The 26,290-nt window shown below is 38.8% G+C and overlaps 1 protein-coding gene across 6 annotated transcripts in view; it reads right to left on the bottom strand.

Annotated features, from left to right (window-relative positions):
- The window catches only part of MARCHF1 (membrane associated ring-CH-type finger 1), a 268,268-nt gene that overhangs the window by 207,487 nt on the left and 34,491 nt on the right, over positions 1 to 26,290 (bottom strand). For 4 of the 6 annotated variants that reach the window (XM_085578849.1, XM_085578846.1, XM_085578852.1 and 1 more), the window contains exon 1: positions 16,650 to 16,751. The gene's annotated coding sequence lies outside the window, so the exon portion shown is untranslated. Of the gene's footprint in view, positions 1 to 16,251; positions 16,605 to 16,649; positions 16,752 to 19,686; positions 19,812 to 26,290 lie in introns of those variants that run through there. The other 2 variants (XM_085578847.1, XM_085578848.1) reach the window with 2 other exon arrangements.

Raw genomic sequence — 26,290 nt, 5'->3', positions numbered from 1 at the left:
AGGAAAATTTTTCTTCATAATACTTTTACTTCCTACATTTGCCTCCTCTGTCTTGATTTTGGCTATGGACCAGAGAGATACCATGTGCTCAGAACTTTCCACAACACCAATACAGATATGCAGCTACAGAATCCTCTTCCATAAAGACAATGGTTTTGGCATCTGTGCAACAACTGTTTATCAGCTGCACATATTCCAACAGCTAAGAAGCTTCACACTTAATGCTTTCCACTGAGAACTCAAGTTCTCAGCAAAAATAATTCTCTACTATACAGTACATAAACTAAAAAAAATTAGGAAAGATGACCCTCTATGAAGGAAGATGTTTTATAAGCCAAAATAACTGGAGAAAGATTAAATAGAAAATTAAGGCACAAGTAGGTAAGTCTCAATGAACATCAAATTGATTCCAAAATCCTCTCATAAGCAAATAAATGCTGATGCGCAGAAAGTGGATTAGACCACTTTTAGTCAGGCCTTTCAAAAAATTTTTAAGTTAACCATTTATAATTACCTTCTTCACAAGGTATGGTGCCAATCAAACAATTTCCAACCTAAACATAAAACTATTCAAGGCTTTTTTTTTTGTTGCAGAACATTCCCTAATGGGAATCAAGCAATATTTCCAGGCAGATATGCCCACAATTGTCAAATGTTTTGCGACCTGAAATGGCCTCTGTTATTTCCAAGTATTTGCAGTACCTGGCAGTTCTGCAATCCTTATAACATTTGTCACAGGACAAAACACAAAGCCTAAGCTTAAAATGCACACTGAAAGCCAGAAAAAATGGTTTGATTTCTAACACTCTGAATATTATGCCAAAAATAAGCAGTCACTTAGTTCAACTTTAACACTGTCAAAACCAAATCCTGCTTAACATTGTAATAATGAGAGCTGTGGCAGAATATTCACTTTCTAGCGTCACAAAGGTCAAGATAGGAAACACTCAAATCATGTCCTGTAAGAAGCGTGGTGCTTGTGCCTGTTTATTCCAGACTCAAAGCTGAAGTAGGTGTTTGCTGAGGATGCTATGTTCGTCCAAGTAACCACTTACAGCACTGACTGGGACTTGTACTCTCCTATGGAGCATGACACCCTTGCCCCAGTTTGTTACCTACTATCCTATAATTTCTGTTGTACGTGGTACTGATAAAGTCACCTAATTGAAAAAAAAAAATGGAAAACATGGTCTTTGTTGCTTCAGCATTAAAAAAAAAAAAGATCCACCATTTAGTTATTTTACATTTCTTGTCTATGAGAAAGACCACACCTCCCCCTCCCCACCCCACCCCCAGGACTAGTTGCAAACAACTACTTTCATTTTGCCAAGATAAAAAAAAAATATGTTCATGATCACAACCAAAGTTCCCAGTATAAGTGAAGATAATTTGTAGGTTTGTTTTTAATCCCACACCTACTGCTTAACAGTAAATTTGTCAAGGGTGTCTATCTGGATAGTTAATTCTTTGGATTCAACTCTTAGGACTATTCAGATTTTGAGGCGCCTCTGCAGTCTCCTTATTGGCTGTCTGTCTGAGCAGTTGAACTTAGAAAGAAATAGATATGTGTTGTGGGAAAGCTACAGAGACAGCATTGACTTCTAACTCCAGGTACCTCATCTCATTCTAGACACAAACACAGACGATAGGCTATACCACTATCACAGACTGAACAAACTTGATAACCATTTAAAATGCAAAAATGGAAGTGTAGCAACTGTGTTTGACAAGGAACCCTCACCCTTGCAAGGCAAAATGTTGCATTTAATTGCTATCTGATTTTATACATGAAAGATGGATCTTTTTCACTCAGATAAAGTCCTTGCTGGAACAGATATAGTCACAAATATTTTGATATGCCTGTCTCCTCCTAGATTTCTACAGCTGGAAGAAAAATTCCAATAGTTAAACCAGTGATATTTCTGATCACAGCAATGGCTGAGGCTCATTTCAGTTTATCACATGCCTCTCCATTTCACAAAAGACATCTGCATAGACAAGTACACACAACTGCTCCAGAACCAGCACTAGCTGTGTTTCATCTAATCAGACTTGTGAAAAAGAACTAACAAATTAAGTCATGCTTACAGAAACAGAGCATTATATAGCTTCTGGACTTAAGAAAGCACACAGAGAGCTCTGAATGCAGGGAGGAGGTCAACGTATTAAAGTAGCCAGGTATTAAAATAAGGTAGAGATCTGAAATATTTGACCGTGTTAAGAAAATGTACTCTTGGATGTTAAAATTATAAATCTGCTTTTCTTCACTGGTTTCTGTTCCTCTTTCTTCTCCTCCCTACCTCCGTTCTTTTTTCTCTGCAAGCCTTATGATTCGTTAAGTTTTTCTGGGGATTGTTTGGTTGAGGGTTTTTTAAGTCTTAGAAGAATTAACAGGATGAGAAAACAGCTTTCTGGGAGCTCTACGCAGGATGTTTCCTTGGCCATGAATAACTAACCGATTTTGAAAACAGCATTGCTCTATTTCAGTTGCTGAGCAGGTGGTCCGTTAAATCTTAAAAGTTATGTCTGTTAGTTAAGTGTTCATGTAAATATTTCATTAAGTTTCCTGGCTTATAATAAGCATCACTTAACAATATTTTATGCAACACACACTGCAGAAATCATCCTACCAAGGGGAGAAAACAGATGCATGAGATGCAAATAATTGCAGTTAGGGGAGGGGGGGGGCGGGACAGACAATATCAAAGGAAAAAAAGAACACAAATTCTAAGTTAAATGTACCTGATTAGGGAAGATACATCTTGTTTCATCTCATAGCCTAGGCAAATAAGGTCACATTATCCCTATATTCTCTTTCTTATCATCTCATTCAATTATTTTCAAAAATCTTCCCTAAAAAAAATACTTTATAAGTAGCTTAAGGAAGTCCAGCATATGTTTTTCCACAACACCTTACCATAAATTATTTCTATAACATATTTTGTCATCACAAAAACTTATTAATCAATTTGCATTGCAAAAGCAATGAAGATAAAAGGTCTTAACCATAAGCAACTTTTAGCTGTTGAGATGTTAACAGTCACTCCATTTGAATTTCTGTAAAGCTGAGGGATCCCATCAGGTTCACTGCTGCTCTCCCAGAACACTACTACTTAAACACTACCAGAACTTGCCTACTTTCTCTGTCAATTTTGCAAGCCATCATGTTTTATTTCCTGGCATTCCCCCCTTGGTAATTGATCTAAATAATCTCAAGATGCAAATAACACACAGGATATTAATTCTACTTTGAACAGCATTTTTATTTTTTTAGCATTGAGAAAGGAAACCTTTCCCTCAGAATTTTAATGATCATGTTCTCAGATGTCTCTTATTTTATTTGTTCCTTCATGAAACAGAAAAACTATCTTATTATTAGCCTAAAAAGCAACATGGCCTGTCACAATTCTTACCAGTTTGTCAGCAGAGTGTACAGAAGAGTGTAATTCACTGGCCTTGCAATAACCAAATTTTCTACACTTCAACAGTATTATTGTAGAGATGGTGAGGCAAAAAAGCTGTAATTTAGAGTTCCACAATTCAATTCTTATTTAACTAAAGGTGAAATGGAAAAGTAATATCTGGCAAAAAAAAATCTGGTTTTCCATTTCTAGTAAAGCGTCTGCATTCTCTCTGTGCATTGAAAGTAATGCAGCAAGAACTGTGAGGCTTGCACAAGGAATTGCAGCCCCTGTAAAGCATGAAGCACCATTATGGAACTGCACAGCCAACACAGCAGTAAAGCACAGACAAACTTCCAGCTCTGGGATGACTGTTCCAAGGGAATAACAGCAAAATTCGTACAGCTGCAGTCCTACACAGACCACAACAGCACAGAGTAAAGCAGAAAGGGAACTGGAGTAAGCTTTGCACTAGTCCCCAGCAATATTTAAGTAGGAAGATAGGACTGAGGCTACATCATTACAGGTGAGAGCAGAATTCTCTTTCATGAACCTGCTAAACCAAAAGGTACTTATTGTAATATAACATCATTTCCTGAATAATACTGAACATTACTAAATATAGACAGGATACCTGGCTCAGAAATATTTCCAGACACTAGCAGGTAGAGCTGGTACAGTCTTGACAGCAAGCAAGGACTAAAAGGCCTTTGGCTTCAGAAGCAATCATCCTATTCTTCTACAGATTAGATCCTGATTTCCAGATTGGGCAGAAAAGGAGAGAATTACACAAAAAAATATAAATCTTCAAACTTAAATAAAATCTAAAAAATTTAAAAATATTAATAAAAATAAATAAAATCTAAAAAAAAAAAAAGCTCCAGCTTCAAAACGGACCTATATGGGTAAAGAAGCCATAAGCCATATAAGCCATATATCCAGGGTAATATTTAGCTGCCTAAGTACAAAAAACATCTTCCCCAATTGTGTATTCAGCATGCAATATAAAATTAGGTTAGAGCTCCACAGATAAAAATGTCACATAGCTCTGATTTATCCCCAGCACATGAGAATTCTGAGCAATGGTTCTGTGGAAAAAGGAGAGAAAAGTATGGAAAAAAGTATTATATGCAGCTGTAATACATACTCACATACACCAAAGAAACCTGCAGAGTAACTGGGATCTGCTGTAATAGCCAAAGTGGGGTACAGTGCCAAGATGTTACTAGCCCTGTGATCAAGAACTCAAATCAACTGGACATTTTGTCTACACTGCTGTCACACTAGCACCTCAACCTAGCTTCAGTTGGGCACACTCACCTGTCTGTCTTCACATCTCTAATCACAGAAGCAGTCCTGTTCTTTTTAACTAGCTCCTTGTCATCCTCTCTCATTAGTATCCTCATCCGAACCACATTCTACAGATTAATTCTTATTTCATTTTTTAGCATGTCACTTTTCTAGCATAGACTCTGAATATTACCTCTCCATTACACACTCTCACTTCTCAGATTTCAAGCATTCATCTCTTCAGGTTTGTTCCCTTCCATATAATTTTCTTCTCTTTGTTTTGCTTCCTCAGGACTTTTATTTCTAAGCAGTTTTCTCTCCCAGAGCTCCTGGGCAGCAGGCAGTGTCAGTTTGGCTGCTCACATCCTCATCTCCCACAGCCTGAATGACTCACATTTGTGATTTCAGAGTAATCCTCTTTTGGCCCAGCCATTAAATGTTACAGAAGCTTCAGCCAATAAAGCCTAAGTCTTCCTAGCACAAAAACAGGTGTTTTTGAGGTCTACTATTTTCCACAAGCAAATAAATCTTCTGAGGAAGGGGAGAAAATCATTCTTTGGACAAGAATCCATTTATTTTATTTCAAGGCCCCTATACTGAAGCATCAGAGTCTGTGAGTTTGCAAAAGCATTTGACAGTTATCTTCTGCCCGCCAGCTCAGCTCTCTAACCTTGCTGAAACCTTCAAAAATTTCTACTCAAAAGGCTGTTAGACATCACAGAGAGAGTTTAAAGACCAGCGAAAGAGAAACAATGACCAATGTCATATATCAAGTAGAGCTTACTTTAAATAGATGATTAGAGTAAAAGAAGGTATTCATAATTTATCACATCACACTCCTCAACTATCATTTCAACTATTTCATAACTTTTACTCAAGAAAACTCCTTTCTAGCTTTTTTAGCAATTTAAAATTCCTACATGCTGAAATCACCTGAATAGGGAAAATGCTATTATGTTCAAATTGTTTTCACTTTGTTATAGCTGTCGCAACTGGTTGTTTCTGTTTGAAAAACCTTTCTCCATACCACCATGGAGAGAAACACACACCTGCTGTCAAATATACTTTAATGGTATTGGTACATTCACTTTTTTGAACATTGTTTTAGGAAAGTGCTCCCGAAAATAGTGTCCATGCTCCATGAATTCAGTTTCTTGCTCTGACAGGCATCTCATTATCTTTATTGAACCTTCTTCATAAATTTCTTAGACGTTATTTTAATGCAGCAAGATATGGCTTGATATAAAATTCCTTCAATGGGGAGGTCATTCTCTTGATTAGAAACCTTATTCCAATTTCTAGAATCAATTTATACACATGGTTATTTGCTCTCCTATCAGCATTGTCTTATTCCAGGTAATACTTTCCTTGTGACTATCCCCACACATTTACAGAGTACTTACTCTGTAAAATTCATCTTGCCAAAGAATTCAAGCTTCCAAATAATGACAGGGTAGAAGTCATAAAGGGTTGACAGTGTATTTTGTTTCTTAAAAACAAAATTTATCTTATTTAGAGTTCAGCAATGAAAACAGCTATATAAGCACAGCTGAGGCAAAGAGGCCTTTGATCTGTCACATTTCCTTACATACCACTCTCCTTGATAAACTCCTAATAACTTTTTCTAATATTCTTTTACCATTATGCACAGAAATATCCCTTCCTACAAAAGCAGTTTAGGAACTTGATTAACACTGACGTCAAAACCATAATCCTGCAGTTCCTTGGATTAGTTTTTGCCCCTTTAAAGAAAAAAGCACACTTCCCTGTTAATGCCTAATTAGCTAGACACCTCACTTCACAGCCAATCTGCATTCAAGCTGCACGTTAATTTCCATTTCCATACTGCTATTCCTTTTCCTGTAGGCAACAGGACTCACATGGTGTAAAACATGGCACTCAATTAAGTTTTTAGACAAACTTAGACTTTTAGTGTTTCCCATTCCCACTCTGTGAAACAGCTCTGATGAACTTTGTGCTCCTGTCCCAAATATTCTTTGCAGGGTCTAACTCAGCTTGACAGTTTCTCTGTGCCATATATCCAGGGTAATATTTAGCTGCCTAACTACAGTCCTGCCTGTCTTCAGTCCTAAGGCACTGAAAAATCTAGTTGCAATGATGAACATAATCATTCATGAATTCAAGTGTATCTTAATGGCAGCTTTTCAGAACACACATATGTTTAATCGTGGTTTAAAAAGAAGTAATTATAGACTATAGTAGAGTATAGACTTTAGAAGTCATCTAAGCTCTGAAAGGCATATACACAAATGCTGGTGGCAATTCTGGGAAAAAAATTAGTTCTATTCCATTAGGTACAACATCATTACAGGCAATCAAAAGCACTCCCTCAGTTTTTGTTTTGTAACAATTACCATTACCTGGATTCCTCACAGATGTTTAAGTAGTGTTGTAACCTGTGCTGTAGCTTATTGCTACAAACTAGTCCTTTAGCTGAACAATATACCCTTCCAAGTTTTAAAACAAAAATTTAACTTGAGTAGATTTCACAGGTCATACATTATATTTCACATTGCACAGCATAAAGTCAAATAAGGAGACAAGAAGCATTACTTTATAACAATCACACAATTTTCATTCCTACATATTATTTATCAAAGAATCTTCATCACCATTTTATTCTTTAAAATTTCCATAGCAAATGAAGATGGTTTTATATAGTTAAGACTATATGAGAAAAGCTCATTTGCACCCCAACTACAGAGCACAGAGAGACAGTGGCAACTGAGGAAGCACAAATTATACTTTGCCCATCTTCTTCCAGGCTCACTAGAAGAGCAATCAGTCCATTAAGGGGTTCTCTCTGTGAGGCCAGAGGACCACAGGGCTGCAGAATGACACAAATTAGGGGACAGAAAAGTATGGAAAAAGGCAGAGACACATCCAGAGGCCCCATCCAGACTCTTCTCAGGGCTATCCCAAGGAGGACCTCAGTCACTGTTCAGTTTTGAACCCATCACAAGTGCTCACAGATGTGAGATGTACTATGGGATGTAAGGGAAGAGCATTTGAGGATTGCACAGGACTTGCTGTAAGACCTTGATAGGGAAAACCAAATGCAAGAATGGATTTACAGGATTTGGGAAAGAACAAGAGGAGGGTAAGTGGATTAAAAGGGGCAATTGCATGCAAATGTTTTGGTGGTTGGTTCAACTGCCGGGTTGTGCACTGCCCTGATCAGCTCAGTGTGTCCTATATGCTTATTAAACCCTTTCCAGCTCTCTTCTTGGTGAGTGGCTCTGCTCATTCTGCATGCATGCACAGGAGTCTGAGTGCAGCAACTTGTGACTGCCAACCACCAGAGAGATTGGGGCGAGTGACTGCAAGTGCCAGGCTGAGCGGGGCGTGGGAACACCTGTCTGCAGGGCAGCACCTGGAGCGGGCGTGGGAGCACAGCACATTCACTGTGGCAGTGACTGGGAGGATTGCTCTGCCTGGAACTGGGAGTGTCACCATTCTCAGCCTGCACAACCGGCCCGACATTTTCCCTTAGAACAAGGGAAGAAAAGGGTTTGGAAAATTTTAACACAGCACATGTTTAAAACAAATTTTTCTTTTCCTGATCCACACACAGTGATCATCATCCTTCATTCATATCTCAATTCTATTCCTTTTTCCACTCTGGCCATTTCACCCACTTATATCAATCTTCTCTTATCATAAATACTTTCTCTCCTCCTTTTCACTTCTACCCCATACCATCACAGATTTTAGCAGCTTATTTTCCTTTAGCTTGCTTAGATCTTTCTCCATTTCCAAAAACCTTACCTCTGTCTTCCCCTCCACAAATTTTTTTTTACTCTTCCTCTTTAAATTTCTCAACCACCCTTTCAGTAGAAATAAAATCTGCCCCTTTCACATTCTGTCACTTCTCTTCAGCATTCTTTCCGCTTGCCAAAACTCCTTCTTTATAACATTGCCTTCCACTCTTTCAAAGCAAAACACATTTATTTGAAGTCCTCTTGTTCATAGTTAAATAAAACACAGCTATTTTCAAACACTTACAGACTGAACAAGGTTTGCATTCGAATTTTTTCACAGGAGAACAGAATAGAATCAGCAGACTATTACTACAAATGCTGCTCAAAAGGCACAAAAAAAAGGAAAAAAAGTTACTCACAAAGTAAGAACCATACAAGAAAACACTCAAAAGTTTATCTGTATCCTGTTTCCTTCTTCCCTCTGAGAGGTTTCAGTACAGAAAATGATCGAATTTAATTTCTCAGGCTTTGCTCTACCATAAGTTGCCCATCTTACCAACTTCAGCATATCCTTATAAAATTGCCGAGTTGAATTCAGTTCTTCACTCTAGCAAGATTTTATCAAAGAGGTTTTATCATTTTTATGCATTTTGCCTCCAGTGGACAGTCAGTCCCTTCCTCCCAGCTCCACAGAATACTGCATCCCACTGGCTGTGAAGAGCAGCATTTGAGAAGCATGTGGAGGTGGCATTAATTTGGCCTTTTTGCAGGTATGTCATCTTCCAGCCAACACCTCATACCATCTCTTAGGACTTCCACTAACCAAAGGCACTGATGTCACTATTTGATTTTTAAGGAGGTACTACACAAACAAGGAAATTTCACAGTAAACATTTTCAATCCTCTAGAGAGTTATGTTTACCAACTTCATGGAAAAGCATCTGTCTCCACAAAAACCCATACCCATCAGCTGGCTATTTAATGGCCATTTACCCACACAGACAGCCAGCATAGACAAGGACAATTTGATACTCTCATTACATAAATAAATTTTCTACAAGACACTGAAATTATTAGTACTCACCAGAGAAACAACTCAGTAGCATTGCCTGACCTGTGCTTGGCTGTACTTGGCAGACAGATTTTAAAGAGATCATACCACTGTGAGGAGATAGTGGACATCTTTTGAAGTCAGCACTCAGAAGCCATGCTTTAGGTTTCTCTCCAAAGAAGCAGCACAGACCCTCTGAGGCTAAAGCAGCAGGTAGGTACAGCAGCACATTTTTCACCACAGGCCAAGAGAGCAATGTGCCTGCATTCACAGATTGCACTGCAAGGACTGATGCCAGTTTCACATTCTAGAAATGTTGAAGCACAAGGTCCTCCCTTGGGAACTATAATCATCCCTTTCTGATGATGACCCAAGACCAGGGAAGCATGATTAGATTTCATTCTGTTACACACTGCTTTGTGCTAGTATGCAGAACTTTCACCCTTCAGCCTAACTCTGAGCAAGTGTTTTTCCTTATTTCCTTACTCCAGTCAATGGCTCCCTTTGTACTCAGCCAATCCCAAAAATCAGAGATCCGAAGTTCAACCCATGTCCTTTTGCTACAGAAAAAGGCACCAACTCACAGTTGCCAGCAATACACCAGGATTAATTCTGCATTCCATGTTATTCTCCCAGTCTCCTTTCTTTGCACTTAAGTCCTACAATGACTTACATCAAACAAAACTTTGACCACATAGAAATTGGACTTGATGATCCCTATGTGTCCCTTCCAACTCAGGATATTCTATGACTCAATCTCTGCATAGGACACCCCAAGAGTCACACCATGTGCCTAAGAGCCCTGGCAGGCTTGGTGCTGTGACTGCTTTTCTAGGAAGCCTATTCCCAACCACTGTGTCCAACCACCATCTGGGAGAAAAAATCTTCTAATATCCAAGCTAAACCTCCCCTGACACAGCTGTAAGCCATTCCTTCAGGTCCTGTCACTGGTCTCAATGCCTGACCCTCACTCTGCTTCCTATATTGAGGAAGTTTTAGAAAGCATGTAACCCATGCACACCCCTGTCCTGGCAGAAAATAGCTCCAAAAGTTCACTTCCCCACTGGCTAGAAATCTTATGATAGTCCCTACTTTGTTACTGCTTTATCTCATGCCAAATTTTTTTCCCTTCTTTAACTTGGTTCATGTTGTATCAGTTTAACTTCCAAAGCAATGTATTAATAATTGGCTTCTACTTTGAACTTCTCCTCCATGCTAAACAAGTCCCTTTGTTCTTTAACATCATTGGTACTTTTTTTTTCCCATCTGGAAAAGACTTCAGAGAAGACAACCTTGGGGAAAGGAGAGAGAAACCTATCTTCTATGAGACCCACAGTCATAAAGCCATCACAGCATAAACTACACTCCATGAAGCCTAAGGAAGTTCCTCCCATGACAGCAAAGATGGCCTGGTCTCCCCTCATTGTGCTTTTGTTTGGAATGTCTTCTCTGCTTTAGAGAGCTAACAGGCAGAACCTGAAAAATTTGTATTAGTAAACTACTGATGTCAAAAACATTTTCACTCAATGACCCAGCATAACCAAAACAACTCTGACAGGCACAGAAGCTGCCCCCTGCATCTCCTCACTGGCAGACCTAGCTATACAATGCCACAATTATTACATTTCTACAAGTTCTTGAAGAACTTGGTGCCATTTCCCTTCTCCAGCAGGTCCCTCCCTAGAGCTGTGTAACACAATGTGAAATAAAAAAAATAACGTAATACAAGGGAGCAGTTAATTGTAATACTTCTAAATATGTGAAAAAATAGACAAACTGTTCCTATAAGAAAAACAAAAATCAGTCAGTGACCATTACCTTGTTTAAAGAGCTTCATTTTGCAATTAAGATAAACAGGCAAGGACAAGTATCATTCCAAATTGCAAAAACGAGCCTCTGGTTTTCAGACTGGGACACTCTCTTGCTAAATAGCTTAGAAGTAATTAAATTTCTCAGTGTTCTAGAGTAGTTTTTGAAGTACACTGCCCATTATTTTGATACAATCAAATTGAATACAACATACTTGCAGAAACCACGTTTGACATTTAATTTTGTCTACCTGAAAGTCAACTTGGAGGTACAAATGGACCAAACTTGGATTTCAGTTGCTGGTGAGCAACTGTAGAATGGACAAGCAAACTTAATGGGGCAAAATCCAGGCAGGAACATTAGAACTCCTCCTAAACACAAGGTACTAGAAAAGCTTTTAAAACCTTGAAAACCTACTCCTCATGAAAAAACATTCATTTTATAAGATTATAAAAGAGCCATAAATATATTATCATCTTCACTGCAAAATTAGAAACTTTGTTTCTTAATAATCATCTAGTCTAAAATTAAATTTACAGCCATCCACAGCTCGGCACTGTGAAACCCTCTCACAATACAGTACAAAACCTATCTTGTACACTTGTCCTAAAACTGCCCTAAAACCAACAAGACAGCACTGTGGCAGTACAATCACCCAAAGCACCTTTAGTGCCTCTGCATCCCAAAAATCATTCCATAGAATAAAAGTTATAAGCCATATGGAAATACCCAAAGGAGCAGCGAAATTACACTGAATAATGCGGTATTATCAAACTCCCTACTATTTCTACATCATGAAACTCTAATCTATAAGATTTAAGTTTCAATGCATGCCTGGTTGCCAGTGAATTTGGGGGTGGGAGGGGGGGGTTAGGCATTGAACCACCAAAATGGCACAGAAAACAAAGTTCGCTTACTACTCATTATTGCTTTAACTGTATCATTAAGTCTACTTTTTAAATAGGTGTTTATCCCTCTTTCCTGGAGAATCTGATATAAATTGCTGTAATATCACACACTTGCCTGGAACAAAATCCCCTTTTCAATTACCAATGAATTGGAAAAATACTACCCAGCAGAAGAGAGATCTTTTTTTCTGGACTGTGATCGCTCCGTTCTCTTCAAAGAAATGCACCTCATTAACCCTGATAATTAACAAGGTTATTCTCATCACATTAAAGGTTTAAGTTCCTCTATTAAGTCATTATTTGAATTTGCACTGCTATTAAGATGATGAGACTATTCTGGATTTAATTTCATATAACAAGATGTTTCTCTTTACAGATCCTAACTTTTTTTTCAAGTCAAAGCATATAATTTCATTGTCTTGTATGCTACACTGAATCATATAATGAGTTAGGATGGAAGAGACATAGATCCTCTAGTTCCAATCCCATGCCATGGGCAGGGGACAACTAGCACATCTACTGGATTAAGAAATGTATTGCATACATACAAAAACACTCCAAACAAAATCAAAACTGAAAAAAATAGAAGGGGTAAGGCAGCAATGCAAACAGGTAGCAAAAACAGCAAACAGGCATCTGGCAGCAGCATGGCACTGGCAGCAGAAACCAGACAGAACTGAAAAAGAAGAAGAGGACCAAAATTACAAGGAGATGCATACAGCTTGGGAAAAGACTACCAGCAGATGCATCTACTCCTAGCTGGACCATTCCAGTAAGACTCCACAGACTAAAGAGACACTTCCAATTCCCATTATGTCCCCCACCACAGCAGAGGGTTTTAAACTAGATGATCCATAAGATCCCTTCCTACCCAAATCATTCCATGATTTCATACTTTCATGTAACAATATATGTTCGTTGCATTTTGCTCTTAGATCCTATGGACAACTGTCTAGCCAGTAAGGTCTTCTAAATATCTATTAAATGCTTTAATTTTTGCACACAGGTATTCTTAGTATGTAAACTTGCTTCTCCCACAAGAGAAAAGCCAGTTGTCTAAGTCAGACAATTATTCTGAGAATATTAAAACTGCAGCAGCCACATATCAACATCTCACATCAAATATAAAAACACAGATGATGGTTTACCTCATTATCCATGCTGGCACCATATTAGTTCATGAGCCCGGTAGTTAGCAAACATATAGAAAATCATAGTATAGAAAAATTAGCCACAATTACTTAGAGATTTGACTACATAGGTTTCAATGGCAGCATACCTGATGGTATGATGCAGATGCAAGGCATATCTGCACCTTGAATGTAAATATCTAGTGATGACCAGTTAACACTGTGATAAATGGAGGTGATTTGTGCTGAATTAAGTTGTACTATTATCAATAATTTAGGAAAATAATTGGAAAAGTATATGTGATTAGTGTTACGAAGCAGATGGGTTTCTTCAAGAATACACGTGGAAAGCAGGATGCAGGAGTTGGATTCGGCCTTGGGAATAGAGGAAGCCAGGAACTGACTCCCAAACCAAAATCAACTGAAGTTGGAAGACAACTCCCAGAGCAGGATCGACCTTGAATATGAATAAAATTGGGACCACTCCAGATATGGAACTTAAAATTGTGGTCTTACCTATGAAATAATAAGGCTCAATTGGAACATAATGCATCAAGCTCAATGTGCATGCACAACCTGCCACGTCATTCAGAGGACAGCGAGGAAGACCTTCAGCCTTCCTCCAAGAAGACCCCTAAAGAGACCAGAAGACCCCATAGCAACAATGGGAGCATGCAACGTGCTCCCATTGAGTGATGTAGATTTCAAGAATCAAAAATGGGAGGAGATTTATAGGAACTACTGATGAATATGTATTAGCACACAGTATAAAAGTTGTATTTGGATCCTTTGTCTTTTGTACGGGTGGCAAGGTGGGAAGCCCTCCCCATACCCCAATCAGTTTTGCTTATGCTTTATCCAAACCACTGCCAAATAACTCTTTGTAACCACTTCATGATAGCTAATTGTATTATTATTATTTTATATTCCAATTAGAAATTGCTGCTAAATTTCACTCTTGCGGTTTATGAAATTGGACATATGGAATCCCATTCATAATAACCAAAGGTTTTGCAAAGAAGTTTTTTTGCATAGAATTCAATTCCTATGAAATAATACTAACAGCAATATCCTTTAAATGTCAGAAAAGACAAGAGAACTTTCTGCCATAACATGAGTATTATCACAGTGCTGACTTGGTCAAATACTGAAAGCAAACAAGTTCATAGAGTTAAAATCAAGGTCAGCTGTCAGTCTACAGGAGAGTTTCGAGCACTGCAAACACGTGTGATCTAAAAGGGTGTCATTCATTTAGCTTTGCATTTTCCAGAATTCCATTTTTTGCACTTTAAAGCACTAATTCCTAAATCTTGTCACAAGGGCTTAGCAGTGTACAACAAACATTAAACTCTTCCCATAAAGAGTGTCAAGAGTGCTGTGAAATACTCAGAATAAAGACACTGGAAGTCTTATCAGTATAACAACTCCCTCAGGAATTACCAATTTGCAAATCTCTCAAACCCCTAACAGGGTTTTAATATGTTGTCTAAAATATAGCAGTGTAGCCATGTATGAGCCATAGATTGCCCCCCTTTTTTTTTAAGTCTAATGCAAGTAACTGTTCCTCAGGAGAATGAAGTCTGAAGTATACACATGAGATTAATAGAGGACATAATGGAGAATGATATTTAACCACCATGACAGCTTTATGTAAGTTTGAATGAGACTTTTGGTCAATCATATTAGACAGCAGCAGAGTTTTCACCATTACACGAATCGCCAAACAGAGCCCTGCAAATGGTTGGAGCACTGCAAAATCCACCTGAGTGTTCACAGTTTATCCACTTTATCCATCTTTGTTAGTTAACACTAACATCTTGTTAGTTAACATCTTTGTTAGTTAACACATTCGAGTTTTCCTTCTCAAATTGTGATTTTCCTATTGAACCCAATGACCCTTGAACAACAAACGTGAGTTTCAGTGCCTTGAACAACAAACATGTGAGTTTCACTGTCATTAGTCAGTTTACTTCCTCGCTCTAACATAAGAGAAACATAATCGTCTCATCCCCCACACCCTAGCGAATCAGGGACAGAACCCCAAACAGAAGTGTTTGTTTTTCAACATGAAGTACAAAGAGCTTAAAATTACTCATTTTTTCCCTTTTTTTTTAAACAAACATTGAAAATAACCAGAATGGCTTTGGCATTGCTTTAATCAGTTTAAACTGAAAGACAGGAACTCTAATTAAAATCGGGAACTCTAGCTGTAAGAAACAGCTAATTAGCTCCCAACTTTTTAATGAAGTACTGTGGCAGGGTACATAGTAGCTGATCAGTATTAAAAAGGAAATGCTTTGCAAGATAAGCTCATTCTCTCAGGTAGTACATCAGTTTGTCTACTTACTTCAGTCCATGCACTGTCAGAGGGATTTAAGAAAACACACAATAACTATCAGATTTACACATCTCCATACACACTAAGATAAATGAACTTTGCAGTATTTCAAACTGAGAAAGAGAAACACGACGCAGTTCATTACCTTTCTGCTAGGCAATGAAGACGATTTAAATTACATTAAAGCATAAGATTGTGTTTTCTTCAATTCGTTCCTGGCCACAACTTGCAAATACAAGAAAGAATAAGACGGGGAAGAAGTGAGAGAAGGCATTTGACGCTTGTGCTCTCAAGAAGTCTGGACAAAATGCATGGATAGAGGAAAAGTGAGAACTGCCAGATTTAGAGGAACCTTGTCCAGGTAGTCTCAGCAAAACACGCCGACAGCAGTGGGAACATGAACAACTTCGTTCGCATTCCCACAGCTTCTACTGTCTCGTTTTGTAAGGACTAGTGCTTCTATCCACCTTCCCACACACAGAGCATCAACTAAACAAGAAATTACTTAAAACGTGATTACAAACAAAGACCAAGTCCGCCTGCGCTCCCACGCCGGGGTTTTCTAACCTGGGTTCCCTCTTGCCGCGACATGCCACACTTACTCGGAAATCCCTGATCGCTAAAGCGGCATTTAGGGTGGTGCCAAGTGCAGGAGGGTGTGAAATCGCCCGGCAGAGACCGCGGTCAGCCGCGGCCGCCGCTGTCCAAGCGCCAGCCCGACGGAGCTGACGGGAACCTTCACCTGGCGCCCGCACCGGCACCGGCCGGGGGACGGCGGCGGCAGCGCCAGCCCGCGCGGGTGCCCTGATGCGCTTCTCCCGCGAAAAACCCCAACACAAGAAGAACACCCAAAAAATCAACAAACCAGCCAACCGAACAACCAAACCAAATCCGCACTCCTCCCCACCGAAAAAAAAAAGGAATTAAAAAAAAATTTAAAAAGGCAGCACCCGTCCCCGCCGGGACCCGTCAGGGCGCCGAGCCACCCCCCCGCTCTCACCGGTGTCCGGGCGAGCCCGGGTGCCGCACGGAGCCGCCTGCCGGGCCGGCGGGTCCGGCCGCGCCCCCCGCCCCATCCCGCGCCCGCCCGGCGCGGCACCGCCGCCGCGCCACGCCCCCGCCACGCCCCATGACGTCACCCGGCCCGCCCCGCCGCGCGGGCAGCGGCCGCGGCGCCCTCACGGTGCCGTGTCGGGGTGACACTGAGGGGTGACACAGCGAGCCGGGTGGCAGTGTGACACTGAGGGGTGTCGGGGTGACACAGCGAGCCGGGTGGCAGTGTGGCACTGAGGGGTGTCGGGGTGACACAGCGGGCCGGGTGGCAGTGTGACACTGAGGGGTGTCGGGGTGACACAGCGAGCCGGGTGGAGTGTGACACTGAGGGGTGTCGGTGCGACTCTGTGGGGCGTTCGGCCCCGGCCCCGCTCTCTGCTGTGCCTTGAAAATCAGTGCGCTGCCAGTATGGAAACGGTGCCTTGAATCCCCGGGCAAAGGGAGGCAGGGGGATTATTTGCATGTTTGTTTCTGTCCGCATTAAAAAGCGGAGTGGTCTCCCGGATTCTCCCCTTCCCCTCGGAGGGCTCTGCAGAAATGGCATCTCTCAGCCTTTAGTTCAGCACGGAGAGCGGGGCGGGGGACGGGAGGGGGCACAGGACAACATGGATCTCCATCGCTAGGAATCCGCACTGTGCCCCGATTCTCTTTTCACGTTTGAAAATAAGACTGAATTCGAATGTCTTACACAGCTTAACAAACTAAGGTGCTGAGGCAGCGTTCCAGAGAGGGATTGTCAAAATAAAACAAAATGGAACAATCAGCATAGACCACATTTCCACAATACATCTGGATATTTACCTATCTTGATACAGGCTTCATCACCAGAATAAACATTCCAGGTTGAGTTAAATAATGCTTGAATGTCTTAAGAGAGAAAGAGCAGAAAAAGGACACACAGCGCTTTTTTTTTTTTTTTTTGTTACTAGTTATACTCAATCGACACGTCTTGAAATTAAAGAAAACCTCAGCCTGAGCTGCAGTGTGGAGGGAGTGGTAGTACAAGCCTCAGGCTTTTCCAGACAGGTCCACTGAAAAGATTGAAAACCATCAAATCTTTCCATAAGGGCAAGTGTCTAAACAAGCATCACCTTTATCATGATCAAAACATTAAGCAGGTACCTCTGTATTGTGGAGCTCACTCAAGCAGATTAAACTACTTTTTTTCTGGGTCATGATGTATGACCTGTAGATCAAAACGTGAGAGGTTTTCTAAAGTTATATCTGCTTGTTATGTATGTCTTCTCATTTTCTGATAAATAATTAAAAGGAAAAAAAGCTGCTCAACATTCTCTCACCTTCTGGCACTAGTTTAAAAATTCACTTAATTCTCAGCTATACACAGGTACATTCACTCGTTGCAATTTTTATCTTGCCTTTTCATTTTTTTTTTCTTATTGAGATTTCACCTATTCATGCTTCTAACAGCAATTTCTTCATCCTGAAAATAAAATTGAAAATGGAGGTACAGCAGCCTCAGTTACTGCCGTTTTGCCTCACCATCTTAACACACTTTCATGACTGCTCACCACCTCAAAATTACATCCCTTCCTCCCTTCTAAAGAAAGTATTTGGGTGTTGTTTCTTGTTATCTGCAGAATGATTTTTCAAAAAAACTGGATCAGTAAGACACATGCAGGAATGAAGACTCTCCTTCCAGCCACCTAGAATCCTGAAGTCCCAGGCAGGAGCAGTAGTTTGAAACCTTTGCTCATTGCTCTGCCTAAGCAGATTAATCACCAGAGTCTAGTAAAGGCTACTGATCTCATAAGTCCAGTGAAACACAAAATTTAAAAGACAAAAAACAACTCAAACTTACACAGATAATTGATACTGAGTGGATAATAATGCCGCTACCAACTAAAAACCAAGGGGCAGGCTAACATTTGAACAGTAATGAAAACAGTTAATGAAAAAATATATTCACCAAAGAGAAGATGCATAGGAGGCAATTAATTCAGAGAAGTTAATATAAAAAGATGAGTTCAGTTTGCCATTGCAGAGCAATTTCTTCAGAGTGAATGCCTCGGGAGAGCAGAGCATCAGTCTGTCAGTTGGAAAGGCAAGTTACAATTCCTGCTCCTGTATCACTTAACACCACTAGAAATACTTGTTTCTGGTGCTGGAGCTTTCTCTAGCAAAATTTTTAGATTCCTTCACATCTTAAGCACATTAACAAATCTGTAACTACAGATGCTGTGATTCCATATGGCTAACACAACCAAGACCACACACCAGAGCAATTTATTATGACCAAATGTGTCTGAGTTCTTTGTTTATCATACCTAGAATTTTTTCCTCGGAAATCAATATGCTATCTATTTGCAGCCAGTAAAGGGATGTTCAAGCTGAGGAAAAATTTGTGCTGAAGAAGGTCCTGAAAGCAGTCCTATGAGTTCAGAACCACAGAATTTTAATACAAGAGTAAACTTTTCTGGTTTAATCTTTTCAAATGTCAAAAATTAATATTGTATTTACAAACATTTTCTATGTTTCTAGGAGGACATGGTAAGCAAAAGAAAGCAAAAATCATGGCATGCACATTATTTAAGGCAAAATATACACTTAGGGAATTGAAGTAGGAAAAGTTAATGAGTAGTTAATTATAATTTTTGAAATAAAATTCAGATTTACATAACAATATGACATTAGCTTTCCCACAAGTAGTAATAAATTTGAGTCAGATTTTGCAGGCTTGATTCATGAAATGAAAGACAGCAACACAACCATTCTTCTATTAAAAAATAACAAACTCCGTGGTGCGAAAATAACAAACATCACGGTGAGAGCTGTTGCCATACTCACAGAATGTGGTACACTGCCAGTTCACACCTCGGTAAGATGTGCTTACCAAAAGTGACTTTTCTTTCACGTATTCCCAAGTCTCCCAGCATTAATAAATATATGATAGATGTGGTGAGCAAGATCAGTTTACTTATCAGACTGACAACAAATCTGGATGTTCTATAAATTTATATACATACCCCCTTCTCCAGCTGTCAGCAATCACTCATGTCCTCACAAGAGTAGCAGGGCCTCAGCTCAGTCCAGAGGAGAGAAAATGAAGGGGAAACCCTCCAGCAGATATGGCAACACCAACTCAAGCCAGCTGCAAAACACAAAGAGTGAAGCAGTTACCCCACAGGCAAAGATTTAGGCTCCTCTTGATTTCCATTTATTCTTGTTTCACTATGTTGAAAACAGCTATCTTGGTAACCAGGTCTACTTTCCAGGAGAGCATCTCAAAATGAGGAGTAAGCGGATGCTTTCTCAGAACTGACCACACCCCGGTAGTTAGGCTAAAATGAGGAAGTACAACTTTTAATTCCCTCAGACAGAAAAAGGAATTGAAGTTTAACATTTAGATTGGACAAACATGTTAGTCACAGAGATAACAGATAAAAAGAGAGAAAGTCATCCTGACATTTAGTGAATATACCACAACTTTGCAACATCATTATTTTCATTACCTTTTAATTTTTAGAAGAATTTAGAAATTTGCTTTTAGAAAAATGAAGTCTTGTTTTCATTGTAATTACTTTTGCATTGAAGATTTTCTTCAAGATTAAATTAAAAAAATGTCATTTGTTCACGTTGAAGGTCTTACTTGACTTTGAATAAAAGCTAAGCACGGTGAAGCAGTGCTAGAAATACATATCCCCAAGACCATGAAAAAGGTGTCTGTTAAACCAAAAACCCTCATGCTAGAAGCCAGGCACTTATTCCAGCTTGACTGGATTGTGCCCTAGCCTGCTGTTTGCCATGCTGCTAGGTCTTTAAAGCATAAGTTTACATGTATTCCGAAGAAGGAGATAAGAGAGAAGGCAGAAAGGTAGAGCTATTGCACATCACAAAGAATGGCTATAGAGGTTCTACAGGGGAAAGACAGAGGCTGCTTTCCTTGCTCTTTTCCCCTCCTCTAAGTAAAAACTCTGCCAAATTGAATATTCTACCAAATTCATGTCATGTTTCCTGCTACACATCCACCAACAGCAAAGCATATTGCCCATTGCCTGAACTCACCATGTCAACAGGGAATGTCCAATTACCTGGATGATAATATTAAGGCATAACTCTGGTTTCTCACTTTGACCTTGATTACTGATCATTAATGAGCCAGTTTTACTTTGACAAGTTATGCTGTTGATGTCCTCATGTGTGTGATTACCATCATAGTCCTATGTCTGTGAGGGATTGATGGGTTTCCTCACAATACTTGGAATACAGACATCTCTACACAAAGTGTCTATAATACAAAGAATTAATTAATCACCATTTTCATAAATAAGCCTTCTGAATTTTATGCCCAGTTATGCTTTTTTTTTTTTTCATTTCATCCAAACACTAGCTCCTTCCTTTTTTTCTTGAAAGAATACAAACCAGTGATCATGTTGGTGCATGGAATAGTAATACAGTGAACTCTTAATAGCACCTGGTTTTATTAACTTTGTATAACCCAGACATTTGTTTTCCCTCTTTCTACAAATGTTTTCTTAAAGCCTAAGGGCCAAAATGCAAAAAACATTGGTTTGTTGTGAAATAAATCACTTCAAACTGAGAACTAGAGGATATCTGGCTGTAAGGAAATATTTGACATGTAATAATTTAAGGTCTGCTCTGAAGAGGACTGAGTGATCTTTGTTGTGCTAATATAAAATCTGTACCTCATGTAGTTCTATAGATGATGATGTTACCTGCTGAACTGTCCTCAGTAACAATTTGACAAGCATTTCAAAAAGAAGACACAGTATGAATATTGACTTACTACTGCAACAGAGCACACATAAATCCACATATGTAGGGATTTTCTAACAGGAAAATGGTCTTGGTAACGTAGAATCATAAGTGTGGAATATCACGTTTCCTGCTAGCTGCCCTCCTCTTTTACCCTTGAAACTACAAGCACAAGCACTTTTATCTGTGCCTACAAGCACTGCACTTCAGATTGCCTCTCATACAATTTTAACTCAGACCTACATATCTTCATGTTCTACACATGATGTGAAGATGTTGAACTGGCTCCCCACTAACAAGTGTGTGGAATATCTGTTGCTCATGTTTAAGAAGGCATGAAACCTTCTTACCCCTCAGGCTGTTCCTGCTGCCAGTTTGTTCTCTGCTTTCATACCAGAATTCTCATTACAAATATTACACCAAGTGTTTTCTTTGAGCTTTTACTCCGAGATTGCAAATATAATGGTGTTTGGTAGCTCGCTCAAGATGACCAATTCTATGAAAACACTGAACATTTCAACAAAATGTATAAAAAAAGCTGCCTAACACCAAAAACAAATAATAAATTTTATTTTTAAAAAAGAGACTGAACAAAAAAATGCTATGAGGCAAGCACACGTACTTGTACTTTTTTCCATCTTGTGAACTCTCTGATACACTGATTTTCCATTATACATTTCTTAATGTGTATTTTCTTCACAAAGAAAATAAACAGCAAACAAAAATGAACAGATTTTATAAAAGTGGAAAAAAAAATTAGTTATCATGACAATCCAGGATGAATGTTCTGTTCCTGAGCAACACTTATGATCTAATAGAAAGGATAAATTAGGTATTTCCAAAGCTACTTGTATTTTCATGTCTTGATGTCTACTTTACCAAGAAACCAAGTATGCTGTACTGATTTTTGCCCATGGGGTTGTTTGTCCTCTACATCGTATTTAGCAGCTCAAGGGGAAGAGTTAAATTATGATTCAGAAGAGTGGCCTCAATTAATGCAACAGACTGAATGGTATTGTCTAGTCAGTCATTTTATTTTTAGTACAAGAAGAGAGTTTTAATTATCAAGATTTCTGAATGCGCTGATGTAAAACAAAGAGTTAATGAAGTTTAGTAGTAAATGTGGCAGTGGTTTAACAAGATTCAACAGCAAGCTTGATTATTTGCTGCATAGAGGACAGAGTCGACAAAGCTGAGACCCTTTCATTGGGTCATGAGGTTCAGAAAGGATCCCCTTGAGTTCCAAACTCCTTCACAGGGAGGACTCTAGGTGCAGATGGATCCACTGCTAGTCCCAGCCTTGGTCAGTGGTTTATGACTAAAGGATTATTTACACATAATTCATCCTTTTTATCACTTAGCAAAGATTTCTAAGAAGTTTAGCATGCCAAGCAATCCCTTACCAAGACTCTGTTGCAGCAAGGAATCCCTCAGCCCCAAGGAGCACCTTGGGAGAAATTCATGCTCAAGGGGAGTTCCTGTTGTGCAACACACTACTATGCAGAACAGCTCAGGAGGCCCTGGACTGCATTATTCATGGAGTAAGAGAAAAATTTACAACCAAATATACATACCATCAAGACATCTAGGTCATCATTCCAGACAGCCCTTGGCCACTACATTGCCATCCATGCATGGAGAAGGAAAATGTCTCCTCTAAGAAGGCTCTGCCCCACACTGTATCAAGACTATCAAGGATGTGGCAGCTTGTACATCCTCTAATGCTTAACTGCAGACTACCACAGCAGCTCTGTTGGTTTCATTCTTCATATTAAATCAGAGCAAGCATTTGCAGTCCCTATAGAAAGCACATTTTATAACCACATCTTATTCAAGTATTCATCAATGGCAGTTCTTTTGTTGAGACAATAAATGAATGCTCTACAGGACCTTCATAACTCATTATAGCCTGTCATCATGCTGGAGCTGCTAAACGCTTGCATGCCCAAATTTTATCTGCAAATGTCACGTCTACCTTGTTCTCTCAGGCACTTTCACTATTAGGATTAAGTCTCGATTTGGATACTCGTGTTTCCCCATTCATTCAGATGTGGAAGACCAATTCCATTGTATTACTCTGGCCACTGAACTTTATTTAATTTGGAATTACTGCCCTTTGAACAGATGGGCTGCACACAGCTGGTGTCATTGACTTGGTTGGTTTCTAGTTTTCACATTTGTACTTGAGCTGAAGATACATAAATATCTCATAAAGTAGATAGTTTAACTACCCTGGCAGTCAAGTTCAAAGACTTGAATGTAAACCAATTCAAGTATGTGAAAAATTCAACATCCTCCCAGTGGTCTTCAATAAAATTCAGGTTCTTATTTAAACTTGAGTACTGCTACTGCATTCACCGTTTGTGATGTTTTCCTTTCTCTTGACTTGAATACTTTTAGATCTACAGAAGCCAAGTTGTCTTTTACTGCATTTAATTTCTGACTCAATACTACTTGAAATTGTGGGATTCTCATTAGATTTGATTTCCTTAATTAAAAGTATCTTTTTGGCAACAGAAACCCCTTCAGTCTTTCTTGTATATGTGTCTTACTGATGAGACAAGTAATATTTTCCTTTATGCCTTGTTTTCATTTCATTTTAAGATAATAACTGAAGCCTAACAATTTATATAACTTATTGAAGCGTCATAGCCTCATCACCCAGAATTCATAGGTCTGACTTGCTCACAACTCCAGAGTTGAAAGAGATAGCAGGAGTCACTTTTTGTTTCATGTTACTGTGACTATTTTAGATATAATTATTAAGATATGGCATATCCTGGTCCAGGAACTAGACTCAATGACCTTTGGGATCCCTTCCAATTCAGGATAGTCTATGAATGGGTGTCTTGGAAAATCAATTCATCAATTTATTCCAAATTTATTAACTATAATTGAGGTTCAATTCTTAATTTAAAAAGTATGGCATCCATCTTTACTGCTGGTGAAAATGTAACCAAGCCTGACAACATAATACTCCACAGAAAAGAACTCCCTGCCAAAGTTACTTGTTTTGATACAGAAAAGAAAGGAAAGACCAGCCAATAACTCATTTCAATACTCTCAGATGTGTATTTTCATTGAGGTCTGCCTGTACTGAGCATTAATGTGTAAAAATCAGTTTTCTTTCCACACATGACAAGACTCATCCAATTTTTAGGCAGCGGAAGACAATAATTTTCAAACCACAATAAAACCTATAAAAAAATCCATAATAACAATTTATCTGAAGAGTGAACCTGCCACACATTCATTGCTTTGATTGTTATGATATCACTCACACAAGTAACTCTATGAAAATACATATGCTCATGCTAAAGAACAAATGCTATAGGATCACCCTATAAATCAAAACAAAAGCCATAAGTGAGTTGTGCTGGTTATTAAGACTGATTAACTGCAGCTTTATTTTACATAGAATGAACTGACAGAGGAGTTATTTCACAAAGTCTAAATACAGCATCTGTGGCTTTGGATACCCACAAGCCAACATTCATATATCAGGCTTTGCTTATAGGGACAAGCATATATTACTTAGTTAAAAACAGGTTAGGTTTCAAAACAATTTTGCTGTAGCTGTCACTTCTGATGCTCCTAATGACTCCAGCATTACTATTATCATTACCTTAGAGTTTTCAGGAATAAGTTAGTAACTGTTTGTTTTCATGTAAAATAGATAACACAGATACCCAATGTTTTGCATTCTTCCTTCCCTCCAAAGTCCTGAAAACAAAGCCAAAACTTGGAGGGTGTTTGTATTCAGGCAAAACCTTTGTTCAAGGTCCCCAAGAGATATAATGCCTTATTACAATTTAGTATATATATATTTAGTATATATATATATATACTAAATATACTTTATATATACTATACTTTATATATACTATATACTTTAGTATATATATATTTAGTATATGTATTCAGTATATGGCTGACAAAAAAAAAATCTTGGTTTTAGGTCTAATTTTATGCAGACACACAACATCTTATGGGTAATGCAAATATCACATAACAAGAATCACAGTTTTAGAAAAGAAGCCATTTGAGTGTTCTTTCTCTCAGACCCACTGTTAGCCACTTCAAATACATATTATTTCAATACACCATGACAGTTAAATCAAAGAGGAAGTCAAAACCACTGCCCAGCAGTGTCCAGCTTTGCTGACTTATACGACTCATTAAAAATAAACAAACCAACCAAAATCAACTTCTCAAGTAGAACACATCAATCCTCACTCCATTTCCATGCCCATGGAAACAGATAACCTCAGTAGCCGAGAGAAAGGTTATTCAATGCCACATGGTGTTCCAGCAGTGGTGAAAGTCCTTAGGGTTTGAGGACAAGCAAAAATTTTTGGTAGAAAAAGGTGAACAGACCCACTTGGGGAATGGCTATTGTATTTTAATCTTTCAAAGGTGTTTTTTGTCTCTGTAGATCAAAGATTGGAAGACTGTAATAGTTCTGGACACAGAAAGTAATGCTCAAACAGAATGGAATAAAGATTATGTGAACAGCATCTTCAAGCTTCAATTTCTCGGTCTACCATACCTGAATTTTGTTGAAGACCACTGGGAGGATGTTGAATTTTTCACATACTTGAATTGGTTGACACTCAAATCTTTGAAAGTTAGAGCAACGATCCTCAAATAAATATTTCACTGTCCAATTTTGTAACTTCTTTAATAAGGCATTTTTATTGTTATTGTGGCAATGTTGTAGATATTCTTAGTAATATCATTTTAGTTAATAATTCAGGCAGAGAACACAAAACAATTCATGCAGAGAACACAAAAAACATCCTCACTGTATACAAGTCCATTTTCCTCTTCATTCCAATCATTAGAAATTACTAA

This window comes from Lonchura striata, chromosome 4, assembly GCF_050655825.1.
Source record: "Lonchura striata isolate lonStrDom1 chromosome 4, ASM5065582v1, whole genome shotgun sequence".
NCBI lineage: Eukaryota > Metazoa > Chordata > Aves > Passeriformes > Estrildidae > Lonchura > Lonchura striata.
Note: the sequence above shows the minus strand (reverse complement) of the source record. Positions and strands in the feature narration are given on the sequence as shown.